This window comes from Coregonus lavaretus (genome assembly GCF_964263955.1).
Source record: "Coregonus lavaretus genome assembly, chromosome: 36".
NCBI classification, from domain to species: Eukaryota; Metazoa; Chordata; class Actinopteri; order Salmoniformes; family Salmonidae; genus Coregonus; species Coregonus lavaretus.
This window is the reverse complement of record NC_140023.1, coordinates 27,969,744-27,997,028: the sequence shown is the minus strand read 5'-3', so window position 1 is coordinate 27,997,028 and position 27,285 is coordinate 27,969,744. Positions and strand designations below refer to the sequence as shown.

General features: G+C 49.2%; 1 pseudogene across 1 annotated transcript; it reads left to right on the top strand.

Moving 5' to 3' along the window:
- LOC311110563 lies at positions 1–27,220 on the top strand (annotated as a pseudogene). The gene is made up of 5 exons: positions 1–47; positions 1,903–2,161; positions 9,894–10,022; positions 25,591–25,759; positions 26,704–27,220. The product of its transcript is annotated as an uncharacterized misc_RNA (transcript).
- Positions 27,221–27,285: the final 65 nt, after the last annotated feature.

Here is a 27,285-nt window from a genome sequence, read left to right as displayed (position 1 = left end):
ATGGGACAGCGAGCCCAAGAAGGGCTTGCCCACACATACAATTATCTGTAAGGTCCCTCAGTCGAGCAGTGAATTTCAAACACAGATTCAACCACAAAGACTAGGGAGGTTTTTCCAATGCCTCGCAAAGAAGGTCAGCTATTGGTAGATGGGTAAAAAAACTAAACAGACATTGAATATCCATTTGAGCATGGTGAAGTTATTAATTATACTTTCGGATGGTGTGTCAATACACCCAATCACTACAAAGATACAGGTGTCCTTCCTAACTAAGTTGCCGGAGAGGAAGGAAAGCACTCGGATTTCAACATGAGGCCAATGGTGACATTAAAACAGTTACAGAGTTTAAAGTCTGTGATAGGAGAAAACTGAGCTAAATGACAGAGTGAAAAGAAGGAAGCCTGTACAGATAAAAGATATTCCAAAACATCCATCCTGTTTGCAATAAGGGACTAAAGTAAAACTGCTAAAAATGTGGCAAAGAAATGAACTTTATGTCCTGAATACAAAGCGTTCCTAAAGGAAAACCTGGTTCAGTCTGCTTTCAAACAGACACTGGGAGTCAAATTCACCTTTCAGCAGGAAATGACCTAAAACACACGGCCAAATATACACTGGAGTTGCTTACCATGACAACATTGAATGTTCCTGAGTGGTGTATATACAGTTTTGACCTTTATCGGCTTGAAAATCTATGGCAAGACTTGAAAATGGCTGTCTAGCAAAGATCAACATCCAACTTGAAAGAGCTTGAAGAATTTTTTAAAGAATAATGTGCAAATATTGTACAATCCAGGTGTGCAAAGCTCTTAGAGACACCCAGAAAGACTCACTGCTGTAATATCTGTTTAGGTGATTCTAACATGTATTGACTCAGGGGTGTGAATACTTACGTTAATATTTCTGTATTTCAATTTCAATACAAGGGGGGGGGGAGGGGGGGGGGTCATTCAAAACTCTGATGCAGTTGTCATGTCAACACATCCATCAGTGCTGCTGTGAATTGCATCGCGGGAGACATATAACAAAAATTGACATTGATGCAATTTTAATGTTGTTTGAGTTGCTTTCTGTATCACCAAATTTGCTAGAAAGGATTTTACTGCGACACTGCTCACTGCATCCAAATGTCTTAACATAGGGGTATCAAAGAGCTGTCAGTCAAGGCGAGCGCATTAATATAAGTTCCCCGCCCACTCAGCCTGTCTTTTCAAACTTCCTGGTAGTTAGCCATGAGAGAAAAAGTAATTTTTTGCATTTCTATCCTCCCAAAATTTTATGGGTGATATTTTAGTCACTCAAAAGGCTATTTTACATGGGAATCAGAATGACTGCTTGGAACCTTTAAAAAAGACCCATCTGCTGGGTCAACCCAGCATGGAATTGAATAAAAACCCAACTGATGGTTAATTTAACCCATGTTTGGTTAATCCAAATGCGTGGCCTATTGGGGGTGTGGCTTTCAGAGCGTTATTTCTGGCCACCCGTGAGAGTAAATATAATTAATGTTCATCATGTTAAGTTTGCACACTGTATGTTTGGATTTTTCTTCTATGTTTTTGCACATTGCATATTTTAATATAGAATTACAAATGTTATTTACATATTATAACAAAGTGGTACCTATCCCAACATTGGGATTAAGCTACAAAAGTCTCAGCGCTCAACCGGAATCACATTTATTCTCACAGGTGGCAAAAATTAACTATCTGAAAGCCTCGCCCTTACTAAGCCATGCCTCAAGTCTTCTGATCTGACCCGGTGGATCATAGCTCAATAGCCCAGCATCAACAACCCATTTTTATTTTTTAACTACGTTTTTTTTTGTGACCCAGCTGAGTCAAAATAACCCAACAGGGGTTCTGTCCAATATTTACCCAAATTGAGTTGTTTTTAACCCAGCATTTTTTTTGACTGCAGGACGTCACCTCCAGCTGGGACATCACAATCTCCATCATCAGCTTCTGTGTACACCTTTCACCACTGCATAGAATCAGCCGCTGTGGCAGTGAGGCCATGTCTTACCTGTGATGCTTCCCTGTGCGAGGCCCATGCCCTGATCCACCAGCAGAGGGCAGCACTGAGGGCGCACACCCTGGTGGAGGTGACCGAGGACCACCTCTCCCTGAAGTGCAGGGAGCACTGCGAGCAGAGATGGGCAGTATTTCAGATATGAATTTCAATTATTCTGACTATTTTGTAATTTGTATTAAACTGGGCTGAACTACACTCCGATGTATTTTGTAACAAGATACTTTCAAGAGCTGTAATTTGTATTTTCAAATTACAAAATACTTTTCTATACTTTTGTAAATTTTTTGGCGGTTCACAATTTTGTGGCCCCCTTTCACCCTGCATTGGTGTTAGAAGTATGATGGCACTATGGTGTGATACAAGTGTCTGATAAATTAACTAAATATAAATGTAAACATGAAAAATTGCAAAACATGCTGAGTAGTACAGTCGTGGTCAAAAGTTTTGAGAAAGACACAAGTATTGGTCTTCACAAAGTTTGCTGCTTCAGTGTTTTTAAATATTTTTGTCAGATGTTACTATGGTATACTGAAGTATAATTACAAGCATTCCATAAGTGTCAAAGGCTTTTTTTGACAATTACATTAAGTTTATGCAAAGTGTCAATATTTGATACAAGACCTCTGCAATCCGACCTGGCATGCTGTCAATTAACTTATGGGCCACATCCTGACTGATGGCAGCCCATTCTTGCATAATCAATGATTGGAGTTTGTCAGAATTTGTGGGTTTTTGTTTGTCCACCCGCCTCTTGAGGATCGACCACATGTTCTCAATGGGATTAAGGTCTGGGGAGTTTTCTGGCCATGGACCCAAAATGTCGATGTTTTGTTCCCCGAGCCACCTAGTTATCACTTTTGTCTTATGGCAAGGTGCTCCATCTGTTAGGCCTACTGCTGCTAGGTAGCTCTCTCTCTGCTCTCCCCCTCCCCTCTGTCTGTCCTTGATTGCAGGAGTGAAGTCTGGTGTGCGGGAGTTAGGGTTCCAGCTGCAGCTCATTCACCATAATCACCTCAGCCTTTAAGACCCGGTCAAACTTGCCACTCATCGTCAGATCATAGTCAAGACGACCATATTATTGGAACCTGACTCCTGCCTCCGCTTCACTCCTGCCACCACCATCTTGCTTTCCACTACCGGACCTCCCTTTTGGACTCACCACGGACACTAGGACATTACGGTACCACACCTGCCCTGACCTGGATCTGTTACCCTCCCTGTAACCTGGACTTGCTCTTCCCCTATTATTGGAAACCTGGACTAATTGAACATTGTAAATAAACCTGTTAAACCTTCTCTGGCTTGGTGTAGTTGTCTGCATTTGGGTTCAAATCCAGTTAAATCATGACAGTATGATCTGACTCCAACATGAACCCAGCAGACAGTAGCTCGGATACCACCCCAGAGGGCACTCAAATTTGGACTGCCATAGCCAATCAGGGCATTTTACTTGGCCAACATGATACCCTGTTTAAGACTATTGCTGAAAACAGTCAGGTGCTGCTTAATCAGGTTCAATTACTCACCAATCAAGTGTCTGCCCTTACTACCCAAGTTAATAATGCACCCCTCGGGCATGGCATACAAACTGCTCCTTCTCCTGCTCCACCTGTTTTTCCTACCCCTTCAGTCCAGATCAGAGAGCCTTTTGTTCCTGCTCCAGAGCGCTATGACGGGAACATGGGAACCTGTGGCGATTTTTTGACTCAATGCTCGTTAGTGTTTGAACAACAGCCCCTCACCTACGCCTCAGAAAGAGCCCGTATTGCCTACCTTATCAAGTCTACTAGCGGTTCCGCTCGTGCCTGGGGATCCGCGGTCTGGGAGAGTCAGTCGGACATTTGCAACGCTTACGTTGCCTTCACCACTGAGATGAGGAAGGTTTTTGACCACCCCGTACGGGGCAAGGAGGCTGCGAAACGGTTGTTTTCTCTTCGGCAGGGGGCTCGCAGTGTGGCGGAGATGGCAGTGGAGTTTCGGACTTTAGCGGCAGTGAGTGGTTGGAATGACGAGGCATTACAAGGAGTGTTCATCAATGCTTTGTCTGAGACTTTAAAAGATGAATTGGTGTCATGATGAATCGCCTACGCTGGATAATCTTATTTCACTCACCATCAGGTTGGATAATCGGATTCGGGAGCGCCGCCGGGAGAGGAGTGTTAGTTCCAAGCAACCTGTCTGTCGTCAACAAACTCCTCCCCGCATCTTCCCTACGGAGAAAGCCGTGTCTTCCCGAGTCGATACGAGGAGCACTGAACCCGAAGCCATGGAGGTGGGTCGTGTACGGTTGTCCTCAGAGGAGCGTGCACGTCGTATTCAGGCTCGGGTTTGCCTGTATTGTGGAGAAGCTGGTCATTTCGTTCCTTCCTGCCCAGTTCGTCCGGGAAAAGGGCCGGCTCATCATTATTGGGAGAAGTTTTGGTGAGCCGAGCAGCGGATTCTTCCTCTTCTCCCTGCATTCTTCTCCAGGCATCCCTCCAGTGGCAGTCCCAGAATTTATCTGTTAGTGCGCTGGTTGACTCTGGTGCCGATGAAAGCTTTTTGGATAGAGAGTGGGCTCAACAAATGGATTTGGAGACTGTTCCTATGGACTGTCCGCTGCAGGCTAAGGGTCTAAATGGACAATTGTTGACCCGTATTACTCATCAGACTGTTCCTGTTTGTCTCAGAGTGTCGGGTAATCATCAGGAGAACATTCAATTCCATATAATCGACTGCCCACAGACCCCACTGGTCCTTGGTATCCCCTGGCTCATAAGACACAATCCACACATTGATTGGGTGACAGGTAGAATTGTTTCATGGAGCACATTTTGTCATGTGAATTGTTTGTGTTCTGCTCAGACCCCTGCCAGCACTGTGCCTCAACCTCCACTGGAGTCCATGGATCTTTCTGCTGTCCCTGACGTGTATCATGACCTGGCATCCGTTTTCTGCAAACACAGAGCTACTTCTCTTCCTCCTCACCGGCCTTACGACTGCGCCATTGACCTCCAGCCAGGAGACCCGCTCCCCAGCAGTCGCCTGTACAATCTCTCCCGCCCGGAGACGGAGGCTATGGAGAACTACATTCGGGACTCCTTGGCGGCAGGTATTATTCGTCCTTCCTCGTCACCTGTAGGAGCGGGATTCTTTTTTGTTGCTAAGAAGGATAAGACCCTCAGACCCTGTATTGATTTCCGTGGACTTAACAACATCACCATTAAGAACAAATATTCTCTGCCATTAATTAATTCTGCTTTTCCCCTCCTTCATGGTGCAACTATCTTTACCAAACTGGATCTACGAAATGCGTATCACCTGGTGCGCATTCGTAAAGGTGATGAATGGAAGACTGCCTTCAACACACCCTTGGGACATTTTGAGTATCTAGTTATGCCTTTTGGGTTGTCCAATGCCCCTGCTGTTTTTCAGGCACTAGTCAATGATGTCCTTCGGGACATGTTGAATCGGTTTGTTTTTGTCTATCTGGATGATATCTTGATTTTCTCAGAGTCCTCCCAGGAACATGAACTGCATGTGCGCCAGGTGTTGCAAAAGTTGTTGGAGAACAAACTGTTTGTGAAGATGGAGAAATGTGAATTTCATGTGTCTGAGACCTCTTTTTTGGGTTACATCATAGCTCAGGGGGAGTTGCGGATGGACCCAGCTAAGATCTCTGCTGTCACGGACTGGCCAGCCCCCTCCACCCGCAAACAACTTCAACGATTCCTGGGGTTTGCGAACTTCTACAGGAGGTTCATCAAGGACTACAGCCGCATTGCGGCGCCACTCACCGCTCTCACCTCCATCTCACGACCGTTCGCTTGGAATGAAGGGGCCGAATCAGCGTTCGAAGAACTGAAACATCGCTTCGCCTCGGCTCCCATTCTGATGCAGCCGGACCCCGACCGCCAGTTTGTCGTGGAGGTGGATGCATCCGACACTGGGGTAGGTGCGGTGTTGTCACAACGTTCTCCTGAAGATAACAAACTGCATCCCTGTGCTTTTCTTTCAAGGAAACTTTCTCAGGCAGAGAGGAATTATGATGTTGGCAATCGTGAACTGCTCGCCGTTAAGCTGGCTCTCGAGGAGTGGCGACATTGGTTGGAGGGGGCGGAACAACCCTTCATCATTTGGACGGATCATAAGAATCTGGCTTACATCCAGTCAGCGAAGCAGCTCAACCCCCGTCAAGCCAGGTGGGCACTATTTTTTGGGAGATTCAATTTTTCTCTGTCTTACCGTCCTGGGTCACGCAACGTCAAGCCTGACGCCCTGTCTCGTGTTCATTCGGCTGTTGATACTGGTAGTAACCCTGAACCCATCTTGCCTCCTACGTGCAGTATTGCGGCCATCACATGTGACATCGAAGGGATTGTTAGACAGGCTCAACATCATCAAGCTGACCCTGGGAGGGGTCCCCCTAACCGGTTGTTTGTCCCTGAGTCTGCTCGCTCCCAGGTACTTCAGTGGGCTCACTCGTCTCCCCTTACCTGTCACCCTGGAGTTTCGCGGACCCTTGACTTTGTGCGACGGAAGTTCTGGTGGCCCACGATGGAGGCGGACACTCGAGCCTTCATTGCTGCTTGTACGGTATGTGCACGAAGTAAGAACTCCACCCAGGCCAGCGCTGGTCATCTATGACCTCTACCTATACCCAGCCGGCCCTGGTCGCACATTGCTATGGATTTTGTCACTGGACTTCCCCCCTCGTCTGGAAAGACTGTCATTCTTACTGTGATTGATTGTTTTTCTAAGTTCGCTCATTTTTTGGCCCTACCTAAACTGCCCACTGCCAGAGAGACGGCTGATATTTTGGTTGAACATGTGTTCCGCTCTCATGGTCTACCCACGGATATTGTCTCTGACAGGGGTCCCCAGTTTGTCTCCCAGGTATGGAAAGCTTTCTGTAAAGCTTTGGGCATCACATCCAGCCTGTCCTCTGGATATCACCCCCAGACCAACGGGCAAGCCGAGAGAGCGAACCGGGAGATGGAGACCGCTCTCTGCTGTGTCACAGGGTCTAACCCTGGGTCATGGAGCTCCATGCTCCCCTGGGTGGAATATGCTCATAACACCTTGACTAACGCTTCCTCTGGTTTGTCTCCCTTTCTGTGTGCTCTGGGTTATCAACCTCCCCTGTTCCCTTCTCAAGAGAGGGAACTGGCGGTACCCTCGGTGCAGTCCCACATGCGCCGCTGCTTCAAGGTCTGGAGGAAGGCCAGGGTAGCTCTGTCCCGAGCTTCGGCGTACATGCAGAGGCAAGCCAACCGTCACCGGTCCCAAAGCTCCCGGTTACTCTCCTGGTCAAGAGGTATGGCTTAAGTCACGTGACCTTCCATTGAAAGTGGAGTCTAAGAAGATGGCGCCTCGTTTTATAGGACCGTTCAAGATACTGTCTATTGTTAACCCCTGCGCGGTTAAGCTACAGCTTCCTGCCTCCCTACGGGTTCATTCCACCTTTCATGTTTCCCAGATTAAGCCTGTGTCGGTTAGCCCTCTGTGCCCGCCCTCTCGTCCCCCTCCTCCGCCCAGGATCGTGGGTGGGGGTCCGGTCTACACTGTCCGGCGACTTCTGGATGTTCGCCCCCGGGGTCGTGGTTTCCAGTACCTGGTGGATTGGGAGGGTTATGGTCCTGAGGAACGTTCCTGGGTGCCCAGGAGCTTCATTGTGGATCCTGCTCTGGTCCGTGAGTTTCATAGGTTACATCCTGATAAACCCTGTCGGCCGCCAGGTGGCGTCCGTAGAGGGGGGGGTACTGTTAGGCCTACTGCTGCTAGGTAGCTCTCTCTCTGCTCTCCCCCTCCCCTCTGTCTGTCCTTGATTGCAGGAGTGAAGTCTGGTGTGCGGGAGTCAGGGTTCCAGCTGCAGCTCATTCACCATAATCACCTCAGCCTTTAAGACCCGGTCAAACTTGCCACTCATCGTCAGATCATAGTCAAGACGACCATATTATTGGAACCTGACTCCTGCCTCCGCTTCACTCCTGCCACCACCATCTTGCTTTCCACTACCGGACCTCCCTTTTGGACTCACCACGGACACTAGGACATTACGGTACCACACCTGCCCTGACCTGGATCTGTTACCCTCCCTGTAACCTGGACTTGCTCTTCCCCTATTATTGGAAACCTGGACTAATTGAACATTGTAAATAAACCTGTTAAACCTTCTCTGGCTTGGTGTAGTTGTCTGCATTTGGGTTCAAATCCAGTTAAATCATGACACCATCATGCTGGAAAAGACATTGGTCGTCACCAAACTATTCTTGGATGGTTGGGAGAAGTTGCTCTTGGAGGATGTGTTGGTTCCATTCTTTATTCATGGCTGTGTTCTTAGGCAAAATTATGAGTGAGCCCACTCCCTTGGCTGAGAAGCAACCCCACACATGAATGGTCTCAGGATGCTTTACTGTTGGCATGACACAGGACTGATGGTAGCGCTCACCTTGTCTTCTCCGGACAAGCTTTTTTCTGGATGCCCCAAACAATCGGAAAGGGGATTCATCAGAGAAAATGACTTTACCCCAGTCCTCAGCAGTCCAATCCCTGTACCTTTTGCAGAATATCATTCTGTCCCTGATGTTTTTCCTGGAGAGAAGTGGCTTCCTCGCTGCCCTTCTTGACACCAGGCCATCCTCCAAAAGTATTTGCCTCACTGTGCGTGCAGATGCACTCACACCTGCCTGCTGCCATTCCTGAGCAAGCTCTGCACTGGTGGTGCCCCGATCCCGCAGCTGAATCAACTTTAGGAGACGGTCCTGGCGATTGCTGGACTTTCTTGGGTGCCCTGAAGCCTTCTTCACAACAATTGAACCTCTCTCCTTGAAGTTCTTGATGATCCAATAAATGGTTGATTTAGGTGCAATCTTACTAGCAGCAATATCATTGCCTGTGAAGCCCTTTTTGTGCAAAGCAATGATGACGGCACGTGTTTCCTTGCAGGTAACCATGGTTAACAGAGGAAGAACAATGATTTCAAGCACCACCCTCCATTTAAAGCTTCCAGTCTGTTATTCTAACTCAGTCAGTATGACAGAGTGATCTCCAGCCTTGTCCTCGTCAACACTCTCACCTGTGTTAACGAGAGAATCACTGACATGATGTCAGCTGGTCCTTTTGTGGTAGGGCTGAAATGCAGTGGAAATGTTTTTTTGGGATTAAGTTCATTTTCATGGCAGAGAGGGACTTTGCAATTAATTGCAATTCATCTGATCACTCTTCATAACATTCTGGAGTATATGCAAATTGCCATCATAAAAACTGAGGCAGCAGACTTTGTGAAAATTAATATTTGTGTCATTCTCAAAACTTTTGACCACGACTGTATTCTAATAAACTCCACCGCAGAACAAGGCCAATAATAATACCCAGTGTGTTTTGCAGTTTATTTTTGTATGTTCATTTTCACATCTACATTTACATTTTGGTCATTTAGCAAACACTTATCCAGAGTGACTTACAGTCAGTGCATTCAACTAAGGTAGATAAACAACAACATATCACAGTCATAGCAATTAAAACGTTTCTGTAATCGTTACTGAGAATGTTGTTGCTGTTCAGCCCGGCTACCTGCAAATGTATTTCTGTATTTTAAAGTACTGAATACATGTATTTTTATTTTGATACATTGATTTTTACGGTATTTTGTAATTGTATTTTGTCATTTTTGCTCATCCCTGACCAAGAGGGGGATTGCGTGTTCCCTCTGTGTGCTGGTCGGCCTGCAAAATAACCACCAGGCTGTTCAGCTGCAGGAAGCCTGTCCAGACCTCAAGGTGAAAACACACTGTAGTGTAAAGACTAGCCCGGTCTCAGATCTGTTCATGCTGTAGTAGCCTATAGCCAAACATGACAATGATCATAGGAGTTGGCAAGACCGCACCAACAGACCTGGGACCAGGCTTAGCAACATGTTGGAGGCCAATATGAGCCAGCTGCTGAAGAGGAGGAGTGTGGCAGAACATGCAATTAAGGACTTGGAGTGACTGTACACAAATACTACGGTAAATACTGTGGACTAACCTCTTCATGATTAAGTTTTTATGGCAAAGCAATGCATCCATTTCAATTAATATCCTCTTAAGATAGCCATCTCCAATTGTAGTTACTGTGACGTAAATACATAATAACACCCCTTATCATTGTCAATATCACAGCTTGATATTATACAATACAGTAAGTTCTCACAGTCTCTCATATTGTTGTCACACTCTTGTAGCACTCTGCTAAAGCCTACAGAGATAAAATAGGGCTCGGGCTCTGATTGAGGAAGATGAGCGGCTGATGATGGAGATACTGGACACAGAGGAGATGTATCACATAGTGGCTGGAGTCCAAGAGGGAGCGCATGGAGAGCCTTATCCAAGAGATCGACTTCCTCAGAGGCACCAGCAAATCTCTCATCCAATAAATAAATAACTTGAAATTCCTACAGGTGTACACTATTAGAAAAAAGGGTTCCAAAAGGGTTCTTTGGGGAGGGATAGGGTTCAAGCACACACAAAATAACCGTTTTTTTGTTTTTTTATTTCGAAAGTCATCTTTCATTGACAAGCTACAAGTAAATTATTGATGACTAGAGCTGGAAACACATCAGCTTCCACAACATGTGAACAATATTTGGAGAAAAAAAATGGGATTGATAGACCTAACAACTAGAAATGGGCAGATGTTTTAGTAAGTGGTGTCAGGTGTGGTCACAGGACGTTTCCAAATGACCCTAAACCTCTCCAAAGTGGCATATGTCTGTAAATTAGATAATTCCAGTGCTATTATATATTTGCAATCCCTAAATGCTATTTGTTCAGTATAGAAACAGAATTTCTACCATATCAACCTCACTCAAACATTGTGGTGGTGTTATGGGGTATCCAGGGTACATTCAAGTGTCCTTTCAACCTCTCCAAAGTGTCCAAAGGTGGTAACTGCACTGTTTATGCACACTGGATGTGCCTAAAAGTTATTGTTCACTATAACAACTACATTTCTACAACACCAACCTCTCTCAAACATTGTGGTGGTGTCGGGGGACATACAGGGGATATGGATGCCTACAGCGCATAGGCAGGCAACATCACATTTTTGATGCGCAAAGATCTAGTCACTCGGTGGACATTCGATGTTGCCATTAAGTCGTACATCATCAGATAACATTGGCAATAGGCTAGATTTGTTCCTATCAACCTAAGGATTAATTTAATACCCCACATGTAGCTACAGCTCAAACACAGACCAAATCAAAGCTTACCTTGTAAGATTTGGTGAACACGTCATCGGCTCGGCGTGCGCTTATACATTTGTATGCCCATATATGGCACCGATCAATAGCCAAGATACTCAGCTTTCTGCAGACACCCTGCTTTTGCAGATAAGGGATACTGTTCTGATACCAGACTGAATTGCAAAAAAAAAAAAATAGGGTCCCCAAATATGGGGAGTTTACATTTAAGAGTTAACAATTCCACTTGTTGGATATCCTAACTCTGGCTGAATTCCAATAGGAATTACACATCACTTTGCAAGCCAGCATAACGTGACATTGTCACGAATTCAGCCGAGGCTGCCCCTCCTCCTTGCTCGGGCAGGCTTCGGTGTTCGTCGTCACCGGAGTACTATCTGCCACCGATCTATGTTTCTGTGTTCCACTTGTTTTGTTTTGATTGCACACACCTGATTTCCATCACGTTGATTTGTTTCCCTATTTTACCCTCTGGTTTCCTCATGGTGTTGTGCGTGATTGTTTCGTTGTTTTGCTGTCTTTCTTGTGAGCTGGTATTTTTCTTCCCTGCGTGGAAGTATTTAGTCAGCCACCAATTGTGCAAGTTCTCCCACTTAAAAAGATGAGAGAGGCCTGTAATTTTCATCATAGGTACACGTCAACTATGACAGACAAATTGAGAAAAAAAATCCAGAAAATCACATTGTAGGATTTTTTATGAATTTATTTGCAAATTATGGTGGAAAATAAGTATTTGGTCACCTACAAACAAGCAAGATTTCTGGCTCTCACAGACCTGTAACTTCTTCGTTAAGAGGCTCCTCTGTCCTCCACTCGTTACCTGTATTAATGGCACCTGTTTGAACTTGTTATCAGTATAAAAGACACCTGTCCACAACCTCAAACAGTCACACTCCAAACTCCACTATGGCCAAGACCAAAGAGCTGTCAAAGGACACCAGAAACAAAATTGTAGACCTGCACCAGGCTGGGAAGACTGAATCTGCAATAGGTAAGCAGCTTGGTTTGAAGAAATCAACTGTGGGAGCAATTATTAGGAAATGGAAGACATACAAGACCACTGATAATCTCCCTCGATCTGGGGCTCCACGCAAGATCTCACCCCGTGGGGTCAAAATGATCACAAGAACGGTGAGCAAAAATCCCAGAACCACACGGGGGGACCTAGTGAATGACCTGCAGAGAGCTGGGACCAAAGTAACAAAGCCTACCATCAGTAACACACTACGCCGTCAGGGACGCCAGATGTGTCCCCCTGCTTAAGCCAGTATATGTCCAGGCCCGTCTGAAGTTTGCTAGAGTGCATTTGGATGATCCAGAAGAGGATTGGGAGAATGTCATATGGTCAGATGAAACCAAAATATAACTTTTTGGTAAAAACTCAACTCGTCGTGTTTGGAGGACAAAGAATGCTGAGTTGCATCCAAAGAACACCATACCTACTGTGAAGCATGGGGGTGGAAACATCATGCTTTGGGGCTGTTTTTCTGCAAAGGGACCAGGACGACTGATCCGTGTAAAGGAAAGAATGAATGGGGCCATGTATCGTGAGATTTTGAGTGAAAACCTCCTTCCATCAGCAAGGGCATTGAAGATGAAACGTGGCTGGGTCTTTCAGCATTACAATGATCCCAAACACACCGCCTGGGCAACGAAGGAGTGGCTTCGTAAGAAGCATTTCAAGGTCTTGGAGTGGCCTAGCCAGTCTCCAGATCTCAACCCCATAGAAAATCTTTGGAGGGAGTTGAAAGTCCGTGTTGCCCAGCGACAGCCCCAAACCATCATTGCTCTAGAGGAGATCTGCATGGAGGAATGGGCCAAAATACCAGCAACAGTATGTGAAAACCTTGTGAAGACTTACAGAAAACGTTAGACCTGTGTCATTGCCAACAAAGGGTATATAACAAAGTATTGAGAAACTTTTGTTATTGAACAAATACTTATTTTCCACCATAATTTGCAAATAAATTCATTAAAAATCCTACAATGTGATTTTCTGGATTTTTTTTCTCATTTTGTCTGTCATAGTTGACGTGTACCTATGATGAAAATTACAGGCCTCTCTCATCTTTTTAAGTGGGAGAACTTGCACAATTGATGGCTGACTAAATACTTTTTTTCCCCACTGTACGTTGTTTACTAAGTTCTGTGTCCTGCGCCTGACTCCGTCCTACCGCTACACACTGACGCATGACAGAATCACGCACCCATAATGGAGTCAGCAGGCACATCCATTCCTCCAGGATCAGTGGAGGAACACATCCAGCAGCACTCGACCATGCTACAGACTCTCTGCACAGCCATGGATCGAGTACTACAGTCGATGGAGCGATGGGAGAGAGGGGGTTTTCCTACTACAAATACCCCCACATCGCTGTCTACTCCTTCACCACCTGGTCCAGTGGGATTCGGCTCTCGCTCCCGAGGGCATATGACGGTACAGATGTCACGGTTCAGACAGACGACCAGAGGACCACAATTGCGTCACACCAGAAAGTTTATTAAAACTTAAGGAAAAAGGGGAGTAGGGAGTGAATGAAGGCTCCAGGGGTAACAGGGATCCCGTCCAATGTGCTGGGTCTGTGCCCCCCCCAGTGGCAGCGATGCGTCCTATGAAGCCGGTGGTGGGTGGTCCAGAAGTCCTGGGGGGGGGAGACACAGACACAACAGGGCGGAATGAAACAAGGCAGCAGTACAGTTCAAGGGAAATCCAAAATACGTAGTAGCAAGGCAGAAGGCTGGTCAGAGTTACCGGGATTGAAGAGTAGTCAGGAGTCGTTATGGCAGAAGCAGGTCTGGATCTCCTGGGGCAGAAGAGTATCCAAAAATCAGGCAGGTCCGGGGTCACAAAACCAGGGTGAGCCAGAAGCGCGAGCAAACAGATTCCGGGTGTGAGCTTTGCAGACGATCTGACACCGGAGAGCTGAAAGACAGGGCCTTAAATACTGGGAGAGGTAGTGGGTAATGCAGCGCAGCTGGCAGAGTAATTAGAGCAGAGCAGAGCAGGGACAGGTGGAGCTAGTTAGGCTGAGTAGAGAGAGTGGTGAGCAGAGTGGAAGAAAATTAAGGTGGTAACCCGGTGGAGTGAGAGGCTCATGACAGAACCCCCCCCCCAAGGGACGGCCCCAGAAGTCCCAAGAGCAACACCACGCCGGGCGGGAGGAGGGGAGCCGGAGGAGGGCTAGAACTCCTCCGAACGGTCCGAGTGAACGTCCTCATCCTCGGAGGAAGCCGGAGGGCCGTGGTCGGGAGATGGGACAGGTCCCGAGACAGGATCAGGCACAGGACAGGAAGCCGAGCGGGCAGGACGGTTAGGGACCCCTCTGGGGCGGCCCCTACGGATTGCAGGTTGATCAGGATGCCGTTGGTGGAAAGCGGTGATGAGAGTCCTATCCACAATCCGACTAGCTGGCACCCAGGTCCTTTCCTCAGGTCCATAGCCCTCCCAGTCAATGAGGTACTGGAGACCCCTACCCCTCCGTCTGGACCGAAGCAGGCGGCGGACGGTGTAAACCAGACCACCATCGACGAGCCGTGGAGGAGGAGGACAAGGCGCAGCAGGGACCAGCGGACTCTCATGGATGGGCTTAATCTTAGACACATGGAAAGTGGGGTGCACCCTCAGGGAATTAGGCAGTTGGAGCCGGACAGCAGTTGGGCTAATCACTCTTATGATAGGGAATGGGCCAATGAACCGAGGTGCCAGCTTCTGCGACTCCACCCTGAGTGGCAGGTTCTTCGATGACAACCACACCCTTTGACCAACATGGTAGGTGGGAGCAGGAATTCTCCGACGGTTGGCCCCGGTAGTGTAGCTGGCAACGGATCTGAGGAGTGTGGCTCGGGCTTGTGACCAGGTGCGGCGACATCGACGGGCAAAAGCAAGTGCAGATGGGCAAGTAACCTCCTCTTCCTGGCTGGCAAATAGAGGAGGCTGGTATCCATAAACACATTGGAAAGGGGACATACCGATGGCAGAGCAGGTCAGAGAATTGTGTGCGTACTCCACCCATGTCAATTGCTGCGACCAGGAGTGGGGGTTGCGTGAAGTCATGCATCGCAGTGCCTTCTCGAGCTCCTGATTAGCCCGCTCTGACTGCCCATTGGATTGGGGATGGAATCCGGAAGTCAGACTGACTGTGGCTCCCAGCAGGTGACAGAACTCCTTCCAAAAAGCGGAGGAGAATTGTGGACCACGGTCAGAAACTACATCCTTTGGCAGTCCGTGGATCCGGAAGACGTGTTCCAGGACCACCTGGGCGGTCTCCTTGGCGGTTGGGAGCTTGGGGAGGGGAATGAAGTGTGCCATCTTGCTGAAACGGTCAACTATGGTGAGAATGACGGTCATACCACTTGAAGGGGGCAGCCCCGTGACAAAGTCAAGGGCGATGTGAGACCAGGGACGTCTGGGCACAGGCAGGGGCTGCAGCAATCCGGCTGGGGGCTGGCAGGACGACTTGTGTTGGTTGCAGATGGGGCAGGCTTGGACGAATTCCCGTACATCCTTTCTCAGAGAGGGCCACCAGAACCTCTGGGCGAGCAGGTTGTAAGTGCGGGTGGAGCCAGGGTGACAAGCTAGGCGGGAGTCATGTCCCCACTGAACGACCTGGGACCTCAGGTCTTCGGGGACAAAAAGGCGGTCAGCTGGGCAAGTGCTGGGACCTGGCTGGTTACGGAGAGCCTCCAGCACCTGTTCCTCAACAGCCCAGGTCAGAGCTGCAACGATGCAGGGACTTGGCAGAATCGACACAGGGTCCTTGGAGGGGGTGTCATCCTTCTGGAATTGACGGGAGAGGGCGTCTGGCTTGGTGTTGCGTGATCCAGGCCGGTATGACAGAGTGAAATTAAACCTGGTGAAGAACAGGGCCCAGCGGGACTGCCTGGAGTTCAACCGTTTGGCCGTGCGGATGTACTCCAAGTTCTTATGATCGGTCCAAACGAGAAATGGAATGGTGGACCCCTCCAGCCAGTGACGCCACTCCTCCAAGGCAAGCTTCACAGCCAGCAGCTCACGGTTCCCTATGTCGTAATTGCACTCAGAGGGGGACAACCGACGTGAGAAAAAAGCACAGGGATGGAGCTTCCTATCCTCCGCAGCCCACTGAGAAATCACAGCACCAACTCCCACATCCGAGGCGTCCACCTCCACAATAAATTGCCGGTCCACATCAGGCATCTGGAGGATGGGAGCGGAGGTGAACCTCACCTTGAGGGTACTGAAGGCTTTGTCGGCTGCTGGGGTCCAGGTGAAGGGTTGCTTGGTGCTGGTTAGAGCAGTGAGAGGGGCAGCAACGGTACTGTAGTTCCGGATAAACTTTCTATAGAAGTTAGCAAACCCCAGAAACTGTTGCAGCTTCTTTCTGTTCTCCGGAACTGGCCATGAAGTGACTGCTGATACTTTGGCAGGATCCATTTGGATACTTCCCTCTGCCACTATGTACCCCAGGAAGGCCACTGTCTTGACGTGAAACTCACATTTCTCTGCCTTGGCGTAGAGGGAATTCTCCAGAAGACGATGAAGGACTTGCTGGACATGGCGGGTGTGTTCAGACAGGTTTCTGGAGTAGATTAAGATGTCATCCAGGTAAACGAAGACAAACTTGTTTAACATGTCCCGCAGTACATCATTCACTAGAGCCTGGAACACAGCAGGAGCATTGGTGAGGCCAAAAGGCATAACCAGATACTCGTAGTGGCCTGTTGGTGTATTGAATGCGGTTTTCCATTCATCTCCCTCCCGGATCCGCACTAGGTGGTAAGCGTTTCTGAGATCCAACTTGGTAAAAACAGTGGCTCCCTGGAGCAACTCAAAAGCAGAGGTGAGCAGAGGCAGAGGGTAACGGTTTTTCACTGTGATGTCGTTGAGTCCCCTGTAGTCGATGCAGGGGCGAAGAGATCCGTCCTTCTTCCCCACAAAGAAGAAGCCAGCACCAGCAGGAGATGAAGATGAACGGATTAATCCTGCGGACAGAGAGCCATTGATGTAGTCCTCCATGGACTTTCTTTCAGGAGCAGACAACGAATAAAGACGACCCTTTGGAGGGGCTGTTCCAGGGAGGAGGTCGATGGCACAGTCGTACGGTCGGTGAGGGGGCAGAGATGTGGCTCTTGCTTTGTTAAACACCTCTCTGAGACCATGGTAGCATTCTGGGACATTGGAGAGGTCAGGAGCGGAGTTAGTAGGTACTGGCCGAGGGGGTAGTGCGGCAGCAAGCCGGCAGGTTCGGTGGCAGTCCTCTCCCCACTCCCTGATCACCCCGGTCACCCAGTCGAGCTGAGGGTTGTGCCGGCGGAGCCATGGGTAACCCAGGATGAGGGGTTGGCCTGGAGAGGGGAGCAGGTGAAACTGGATAGTTTCTTGATGGTTTCCGGACAGACCCATCGAGACCGGGGCCGTGACATGAGTGACCGATCCGAGTAAGTGTCCGTCCAGTGCCCGGGCAGGAATAGGAGGTGTCAAACGGAGGTTCTCCAGTCCCAGTTGGCGTGCCAGCTTGATGTCCATTATGTTGGCTTCGGCGCCAGAATCCACCAGAGCAGCCAGGGTGTGAGTTGAGTCAGAGAGGCGGAGGTGAACTTGCAGCAGGGGTTTGCGGTCGGAGGACTGGATGGTCATTGAACTCAACCGGACTCCCCCTATGCCCGGTGAGCTTCGGCCCTTTAAAGGGCAGGTTACCACACGATGTCCATCACCTCCACAATAGAGGCAGAGGTTTGAGGTGAAGCGGCGCTGGCGCTCTGCAGGAGTGAGAGAGGCTCGCCCAATCTCCATAGGCTCAGACTGATCAAGCTGACCTGGGTGAGTGGCAGTAGATGACAGGAGCCCAGTCGGATCTCTCCGAATGCCGGTAGTAGGTGGACCTTGGCGCCCCCTCTCACGACGACGAGTCTGTATCCTTCTGTCGATCCTGACAGTCAGTGCGATGGCTTCATCAAGAGTGGAAGGCAGTTCATGGGAGACCAACTCGTCCTTGATATAGTCAGCCAAACTATGGAAGAACGCGTCCACCAACGATGGTGTGTTCCAAGAACTTCGTCTAGCCAGGGTTCGGAAGTCGATGGAATGGTCTGCGACTGTACGTCTGCCTTGTCGAATACTGAACAGTTCACGAGACGCCTCTGCGGTTGGTGAATCCAGGTCAAACACCTTCAGCATCTCCTCAGCAAACAGGTCGAAGGTTGCACATGCGGGGGTTTGACGTTCGAACTCTGCTGTTCCCCAGAGTCGAGCTCGGCCCGTCAGGTGAGTGATGGCATACCCAACTTTAGCCCCCTCCGTGGCGAAGGTCCTTGGCTGCAAGGAGAACTGAAGTCGGCAGCTAGTCAGGAATGGCCGGACCTGGGTTGAATCGCCGTTGAACCGCTCGGGGTTTCCAATCTTGGGTTCCGGGGCAGCGGCTGCAATGACCGGGGCAGGTAACTCGGGGGCAGGGCTGGTGGGCAGACTGGCTGGGGTAAGGTTGGTGAGGAGTTGAATGATCATGGCGAGTTGTTGTTGCTGCTGCTGGAACTGCTGCTCATGCTCATCGGTTTCCATGTCGGGGAAAGTGTGCGCTGAGTCCATAATGGTCAGATCGTACTGTCACGGTTCAGACAGACGACCAGAGGACCACAATTGCGTCACACCAGAAAGTTTATTAAAACTTAAGGAAAAAGGGGAGTAGGGAGTGAATGAAGGCTCCAGGGGTAACAGGGATCCCGTCCAATGTGCTGGGTCTGTGCCCCCCCCAGTGGCAGCGATGCGTCCTATGAAGCCGGTGGTGGGTGGTCCAGAAGTCCTGGGGGGGGGAGACACAGACACAACAGGGCGGAATGAAACAAGGCAGCAGTACAGTTCAAGGGAAATCCAAAATACGTAGTAGCAAGGCAGAAGGCTGGTCAGAGTTACCGGGATTGAAGAGTAGTCAGGAGTCGTTATGGCAGAAGCAGGTCTGGATCTCCTGGGGCAGAAGAGTATCCAAAAATCAGGCAGGTCCGGGGTCACAAAACCAGGGTGAGCCAGAAGCGCGAGCAAACAGATTCCGGGTGTGAGCTTTGCAGACGATCTGACACCGGAGAGCTGAAAGACAGGGCCTTAAATACTGGGAGAGGTAGTGGGTAATGCAGCGCAGCTGGCAGAGTAATTAGAGCAGAGCAGAGCAGGGACAGGTGGAGCTAGTTAGGCTGAGTAGAGAGAGTGGTGAGCAGAGTGGAAGAAAATTAAGGTGGTAACCCGGTGGAGTGAGAGGCTCATGACAACAGATGCCGGTTGCCAGGGGTTTCTGCTCCAGGTGGAGCTTTACCTGGCAACCATCCACCCGGCTCCCTCGGGATACGAGAGCGTGTCCGCCCTCATCTCCTGTCTGTCAGGGAAAGCGCTTGAGTGGGCCAACGCTGAGTGGGGAGGAATAGACGCAGCATCGGTGAGCTATGAGGATTTTACCCGCCGCTTCTGGGCGGTATTTGATCATCCACCAGAGGGGAGAGCAGCGGGGGAACGGTTGTTTCACCTCAGACAGGGGAGGAGGAGCGCACAGGATTTCGCACTGGACTTCAGGACCTTGGCAGCCAGAGCGGGATGGAATGAGAGGGCCCTGATCGACCATTACAGATGCAGCCTACGGGAGGACGTTCGTCGAGAGCTGGCCTGCAGGGACACCACCCTCAACCTGGACCAGCTATCTATACGGCTGGATAACCTGTTGGCCACCCGCGGACGTCCAGATCAGGGTACGTCCAGTCCATCTCCCAGCACTTCCGACCCTACACCGATTTAGCTCGGAGGTGCTGATTTAAGGGTTACCGGAAGGGGGGCTGATTCCTGCACCAACTGTGGCCGCAGAGGACGAGTTGAGGCAGCAGGCAGGGCACTGGTGGACCACCCGTAGGTGCAACGACGGTGGAGAGTCCAAACCAGGTTTCCACTATGCACATTCCCCCGAATATGCCAATTTGGTTCTCGCCTTCTGTAAAAGGAAGGTGACTCAATTACCACCCCATCGGCAGGGGGATTGTGCGATAAATCTCCGGGAGGGCGCTGCACTTCCTTGGAGTCACGTGTATCCTCTGTCACAGGAGGAAACGGCGGCTATGGTATCACATGTCTCAGAATCTCTGGGACAGGGATACATTCGGTCTTCCACTTCCCCTGCTTCCTCAAGTTTCTTTTTTGTGAAGAAGAAGGATGGAGGGTTGCGCCCATGCATTGACTATCGAGGTCTCAATCAGATAACTGTTAAGTACAGTTGTCCACTACCGCTTATTGTGAGTATGACGGAGTCATTGCACGGGGCACGCTTCTTCACCAAATTGGATCTCAGGAGCGCGTACAATCTGGTGCGTATCCGGGAGGGGGATAAGTGGAAGACGGCATTTAGTACCACCTCTGGGCACTATGAGTACCTCGTCATGCCGTACGGGTTGATGAATGCTCCCTCAGTCTTCCAATCCTTTGTTGATGAGATTTTCAGGGACATGCACGGACAGAGTGTAGTGGTGTATATAGATGATATTCTCATCTACTCCGCTACACGGGCCGAGCATGTGTCCCTGGTGCGCAGGGTGCTTGGTCGACTGTTGGAACATGACCTGTACGTCAAGGCTGAGAAATGTCTGTTCTTTCAACAGTCTGTGTCCTTCCTAGGGCACCACCTGTCCGTGTAAGGGGTGGAGATGGAGATCGACCGCATTTTGGCCGTGCATAATTGGCCGACTCCAACCACGGTTAAGGACGTGCAGCGATTCTTAGGGTTTGCCAACTATTACCGGAGGTTTATCCGGGGCTTTGGTCAGGTAGCGGCTCCCATTACCTCCTTGCTGAAGGGGGGACCAGTGCGACTGCAGTGGTCAGCTGAGAGGCTTTTGGTCACCTGAAGGACCTGTTTACCTCGGCTCCTGTGCTGGCTCATCCAGATCCCTCCTTGGCATTCACAGTAGAGGTGGACGCGTCTGAGGCTGGGATAAGAGCTGTACTGTCTCAGCGCTCGGGTACGCCACCAAAGCTCCGCCCCTGTGCTTTCTTTTCGAAGAAGCTCAGCCCGGCGGAGCGCAACTATGATGTGGGGGACCGGGAGCTGTTAGCTGTTTTTAAGGCTCTGAAAGCGTGGAGGCATTGGCTTGAGGGGGCTAAACACCCTTTTCTCATTTTGACTGACCACCGCAATCTGGAGTACATCCGGGCGGTGAAGAGACTGAAAACTCACCAGGCAAGGTGGGCCATGTTTTTCACCCGTTTTGTGTTCACCCTTTCTTACAGACCAGGTTCTCAGAACGCTAAGGCAGACGCTCTGTCCCGGCTGTATGACACAGAGGAGAGGTCCATGGAGCCCACTCCCATACTTCCAGCTTAGTGTCTGGTGGCACCGGTGGTGTGGGAGGTTGACGTGGACATTGAGCGGGCGTTATGTACGGAGCCCACTCCCCCCAGTGTCCAGAGGGTCGTATGTACGTTCCGTTAGATGTCCGCGATCGATTGATGTATTGGGCTCACACGTCACCCTCCTCTGGTCATCCTGGCATCGGTCGGACAGTGCACTTAGTGTCTTAGTGGGAAGTACTTAGTGTCTTAGTGGAAAGTACTGGTGGCCCACTTTAGCTAAGGATGTGAGGGTTTATGTTTCCTCCTGCTCGGTGTGCGTCCAGTTTAAGGTACCTAGACACCTGCCTAGAGGGAAATTACAACCCCTACCCGTTCCACAACGGGCGTGGTCCCACCTATCGGTGGATTTCGTTATGGACCTTCCCCCGTCACAAGGGAACACCACGATCCTGGTCGTTGTGGATCGGTTTTCCAAGTCCTGCCGTCTCATTCCTTTGCCAGGTCTCCCTACGGCCCTACAGACTGCGGAGGCCCTATTTACCCACGTCTTCCGGCACTACGGGGTACCTGAGGATATAGTGTCTGATTGGGGTTCCCAGTTCACCTCAAGGGTCTGGAGGGCGTTCATGGAACGTCTGGGGGTCTCGGTCAGCCTGACCTCAGGGTTTCACCCCGAGAGTAATGGGCAGGTGGAAAGAGTAAACCAGGATGTGGGTAGGTTTCTGCGGTCCTATTGCCAAGCCTGGCTGGGGGAGTGGTCTGTTTTCATCCCCTGGGCAGAGATGGCCCAAAACTCCCTCCGCCACTCCTCCACTAACCTTTCTCCATTTCAGTGTGTATTAGGTTATCAGCCGGTCCTGGCACCATGGCATCAGAGTCAGATCGAGGCACCTGCGGTGGATGAATGGTTTCGGCGCTCGGAGGAGACCTGAAACGCTGCCCATGTACGCCTGCAACGGGCCATCAGGCGACAGAAGGCGAGCGCCGACCGCCACCGCAGTCAGGCCCCAGTGTATGCACCGGGGTACCGGGTCTGGCTCTCGACCCGAAGCCTGCCCCTTCGCCTGCCCTGCCAGAAGCTGGGTCAGCGGTTTGTGGGGCCATTTAAAGTCCTGAGGAGATTGAACGAGGTTTGTTATAGGTTACAGCTTCCTCCTGATTACCGTATTAACCCCACGTTCCATGTGTTTCTCCTCAGGCCGGTGGTAGCTGGTCCGCTCCAGGAGTCTGAGGTACGGGAGGTTCCTCCCCCCACTGGACAGCGAGGGGGCACCGGCGTACTCGGTCCGTTCCATCCTGGATTAGAGGCGGTCGGGTGGGGGGCCTGCAGTATCTCGTGGAGTGGGAGGGGTACGGTCTGGAGGAACGGTGCTGTGTCCCTAGGAGGGACATCCTCGATCCCTCCATGTTGAGGGATTTCCACCGTTGTCATCCGACTCGCCCTGCGCCGCGTCCTACTGGCCGTCCCCGAGGCCCGTACGGCTGGAGCCGCGCGTCAAGGGGGGGGGGGGGGGGGGGTACTGTCACGGATTCAGCTGAGGCTGCCCCTCCTCCTTGCTCGGGCAGGCTTCGATGTTCGTCGTCACCGGAGTACTAGCTGCTACCGATCTATGTTTCTGTGTTCTACTTGTTTTGTCTTTATTGTACACACCTGGTTCACATTATGTCCATGATTTGTTCCCTATTTAACCCTCTGGCTCCCACTGTGTTGTGTGCGGGTTTGTTCTATGTTTGGTGTCATCGACTGGTGAGAGGGATTGTCCTCCCTGCGTAGAGATTATGTTAATTTATATTTACGAGTAAAGTACGTTGTCTACTAGCTCTGTGTCCTGCGCCTGACTCCGTCCTACCGCTACACACTGACGCCTGATAGTGTCGAGGCACAGATCTGGGGAAGGGTACTAAAACATTTCTGCAGCATTGAAGGTCCCCAAGAAGACAGTGGCCTCCATCATTCTTAAATGGAAGAAGATTGGAACCACCAAGACTCCTCGTTGAGCTGGCCGTCCGGCCAAACTGAGCAATCAGGGGAGAAGGGCCTTGATCAGGAAGGTGACTAAGAACCCGATGGTCACTCTGACAGAGCTCCAGAGTTCCTATGTAGAGATGGGAGAACCTTCCAGAAGGTCAGGCCTTTATGGTAGAGTGGCCAGACGGAAGCAACTCCTCAGTAAAAGGCACATGACAGCCCACTTGGTGTTTGCCAAAATGCACCTAAAGGACTCTCAGACCATGAGACACAAGATTCTCTGGTCTGATGAAACCAAGGTTGAACTATTTGGCCTGAATCACGTCTGGAGGAAACCTAGCACCATCCCCACGGTGAAGCATGGTGGTGGTGGCAGCATCATGCTGTCAGGGTGTTTTTCAGCAGCAGGGACTGGGGGACTAGTCAGAATCAAGGGAAAGATGAACGGAGCAAAGTATAGAGAGATCCTTGATGAAAACCTGCTCCAGAGCTCTCAGGACCTCAGACTGGGGTGAAAGTTTTTTGATTTGTGGATTTTTTTTCCTTCTTAATGCGTTTGAGCCAATCAGTGTTGTTGTGACAAGGTAGGGTGTATACAGAGGATAGCCATATTTGGTAAAAGATCATGTCCATATTATGGCAAGAACAGTTCAAATAAGCAAAGAGAAATGACAGTCCCATCATTACTTTAAGACATGAAGGTCAGTCAATACGGAAACATTTCAAGAACTTTGAAAGTTTCTTAAAGTGCAGTCACAAAAACCATCAAGCGCTATGATGAAACTTGCTCTCATGAGGACCACTACAGGAATGGAAGACCCAGAGTTACCTCTGCTGCAGAGAATAAGTTCATTAGAGTTACCAGCCTCAGAAATTGCAGCCCAAATAAATGCATCACAGAGTTCAAGTAACATACACATCTCAACATCAACTGTTAAGAGGGGACTGTCTGAATCAGGCCTTCATGGTTGTAAATCAGTTGTAAATGAGAACTTGTTCTCAACTGGCTTACCTGGTTAAATAAAGGTTAAATAAATAAAAAAATTGTCGAATTGCTGCAAAGAAACCACTACTAAAGGAATAAGAGACTTGCTTGGGCCAAGAAACACGAGAAATGTGTCCTTTGGTCTGGAGTCCAAATTGGAGATTTCTGGTTCCAACCGGCGTGTCTTTGTGAGACGCAGTGTGGGTGAATGGATGATCTCTGCATGTGTTTTTCCCACTGTAAAGCATGGAGGAGGAGGTGTAATGGTGTGAGGGTGCTTTGCTAGTGACATTGTCTGTGATTTATTTAGAATTAAAAGCACACTTAACCAGCATGGTTACCACAGCATTCTGCAGCGATACGCCATCCCATCTGGTTTGGGCTTAGTGGGACTATCATTTGATTTTCAACAGGACAATGACCCAACACGCCTCCAGGCTGTGTAAGGGCTATTTTACCAAGAAGGAGAGCGATGGAGTGCTGCATCAGATGACCTGGCCTCCACAATCCCCCGACCTCAAACAAATTGAGATGGTTTGAGTCGGACCGCAGAGTGAAGGAAAAGCAGCCAACAAGTGCTCAGCATATGTGGGAACTCCTTCAAGACTGTTGGAACATTCCAGGTGAAGCTGGTTGAGAGAATGCCAAGAGTGTGCAAAGCTGTCATCAAGGCAAAGGGTGGCTATTTGACAAATCTCAAATATAAAATATATTTTGATTTGTTTAACACTTTTTTGGTTACGACATGATTCCATATGTGTTATTTCATAGTTTTGATGTCTTCACTATTATTCTACAATGTAGAAAATAGTAGAATTGAAGAAAAACACTTGAATGAGTAGGTTTTCTAAAACCTTTGACCGGTAGTGTACATTTGCTAACATTTCTAAAAACCTGTTTTTGCTTTGACATTATGGGGTATTGTGTCTAGATTGATGAGGGAAAAAAGCTATTTAATCCATTTCAGAAAAAGGCTGTAACGTAACAAAATGCTGAGGGGTCTGAATACTTTCAGAATGCACTGTATATATCCAATTGAGCCTTTTATCCCATAGTTTTTATAGAAAAACCTCAAGTGATTGATAGACCAGATATGGATATTGTCATTGTGTCCCCACTATAGGAATCCTCTGGACCTGCCGCCCATACACGAAGTGGAGAGGGAGCTCTGTGCCCCTGAGAGGATGAGAACAGTGGAGAGAATGGTGGATGAGTTGTCTCAGGCTTTGACCTTTCCACGGATGTGGTCATGTTAGTACAAAACTTTACTCAAATCTTTGAAACCGACCTTCACATAGCAAGTGTTTCTCTTGCTGCTTTTTTGTTGCATTGGTAAGAAAATCTGCATTAGGAATGAATGGAATGGTATGTGGTCATGTACACGTAGACTTTTCATGGCCGTAAATGTATAACTTATAGTAGTATACTGAATGCTGTTCATTCATCACCATCAATAAATAGTCGATATGTTTTCAATGCATTGCATATCCACGGTGCATTGACAATGACTGTCTATCTGTAGATCTAAGAACACTTAGGTTGGACCTCAAAACAGCCCATCCGAAGCTGGAGGTGTCAGGGGACAGGCTACAAGAGCGCTGGAACACGCAGCCCATTGGAAAGGACCGTTATGAGCATTGTGACTCACAGTGCAGTGTCCTCGCACAGGAGTCCTTCTCCACTGGCCTGCTTTACTAGGAAGTCATTGTCCATGAGAAACCCTATTGGCTGATTGTTGCAGCCAATGGGTCCATCCCCAGTAGAGATTGGAGAATGGACCAGACTCAGGACTTGACCAACCTGGGTTTAGCAAGATGAACAAGAGATCCTTCTGCATCTACCATGGGGATGGACAGTACCTGGCATGTCATGAATTTGTACTCCTGAGTGGCGCAGTGGTCTAAGGCACTGCATCGCAGTGCTAACTGTGCCACTAGAGATCCTGGTTCGAATCCAGGCTCTGTCGCAGCCGGCCGCGACCGGGAGACTCATGGGCGGCGCACAATTGGCCCAGCGTCGTCCAGGGTAGGGGAGGGAATGGCCGGCAGGGATGTAGCTCAGTTGATAGAGCATGGTGTTTGCAACGCCAGGGTTGTGGGTTCGATTCCCACGGGGGGCTAGTATAAAAAAATATGTATTCAATAACTGTAAGTCGCTCTGGATAAGAGCGTCTGCTAAATGACGTAAATGTAATGATTCCCAAGAGACGTTACTGTCAGGAGGGGGAAGGAGAGTCCGAAAGCTGGGCCTGCTGGCTGACATCCATAAGGGAGAGCTGTTGTTTTATAATGCGGACACACCTGAGCCTGCTCCACTGATTTTTTGTGCAGCAGTGTGTGGGGCCTCTATACCCTATGTTTAACCCCTGTATTGACGTGAACAGACAGCCGCTCACCCTGTTCTGTCTAAGAGATGCCTTGTGAAACCAGCGATAGCTCATGTTTTGCTTCACTTCATGTGTCAAATGAAATGAAAAGTGTGTGCCGCAGTCAGTCTGCTTGACCAGGCTAAACACACACAGTCCTAAGTTCTGACTCTCATTGTACTGTATGTCCCTCTGTCCTTTGGTCATCTGTTTTTATTTTAAGACTTTGGTGTACTTCGCTTGTACTTGCAACAAACAAGTATGCTATTGACCATTAAACTACATATTATTTGCCATGAAAGGTTCTGTGCTTTCATTTTATAGACCTATACTTACTACGTAGTTTTCTCTCATTATCACCACAAAAGTATTCTACCAAGAATACCATTGTAAAAAAGAATAGAAACAGAAT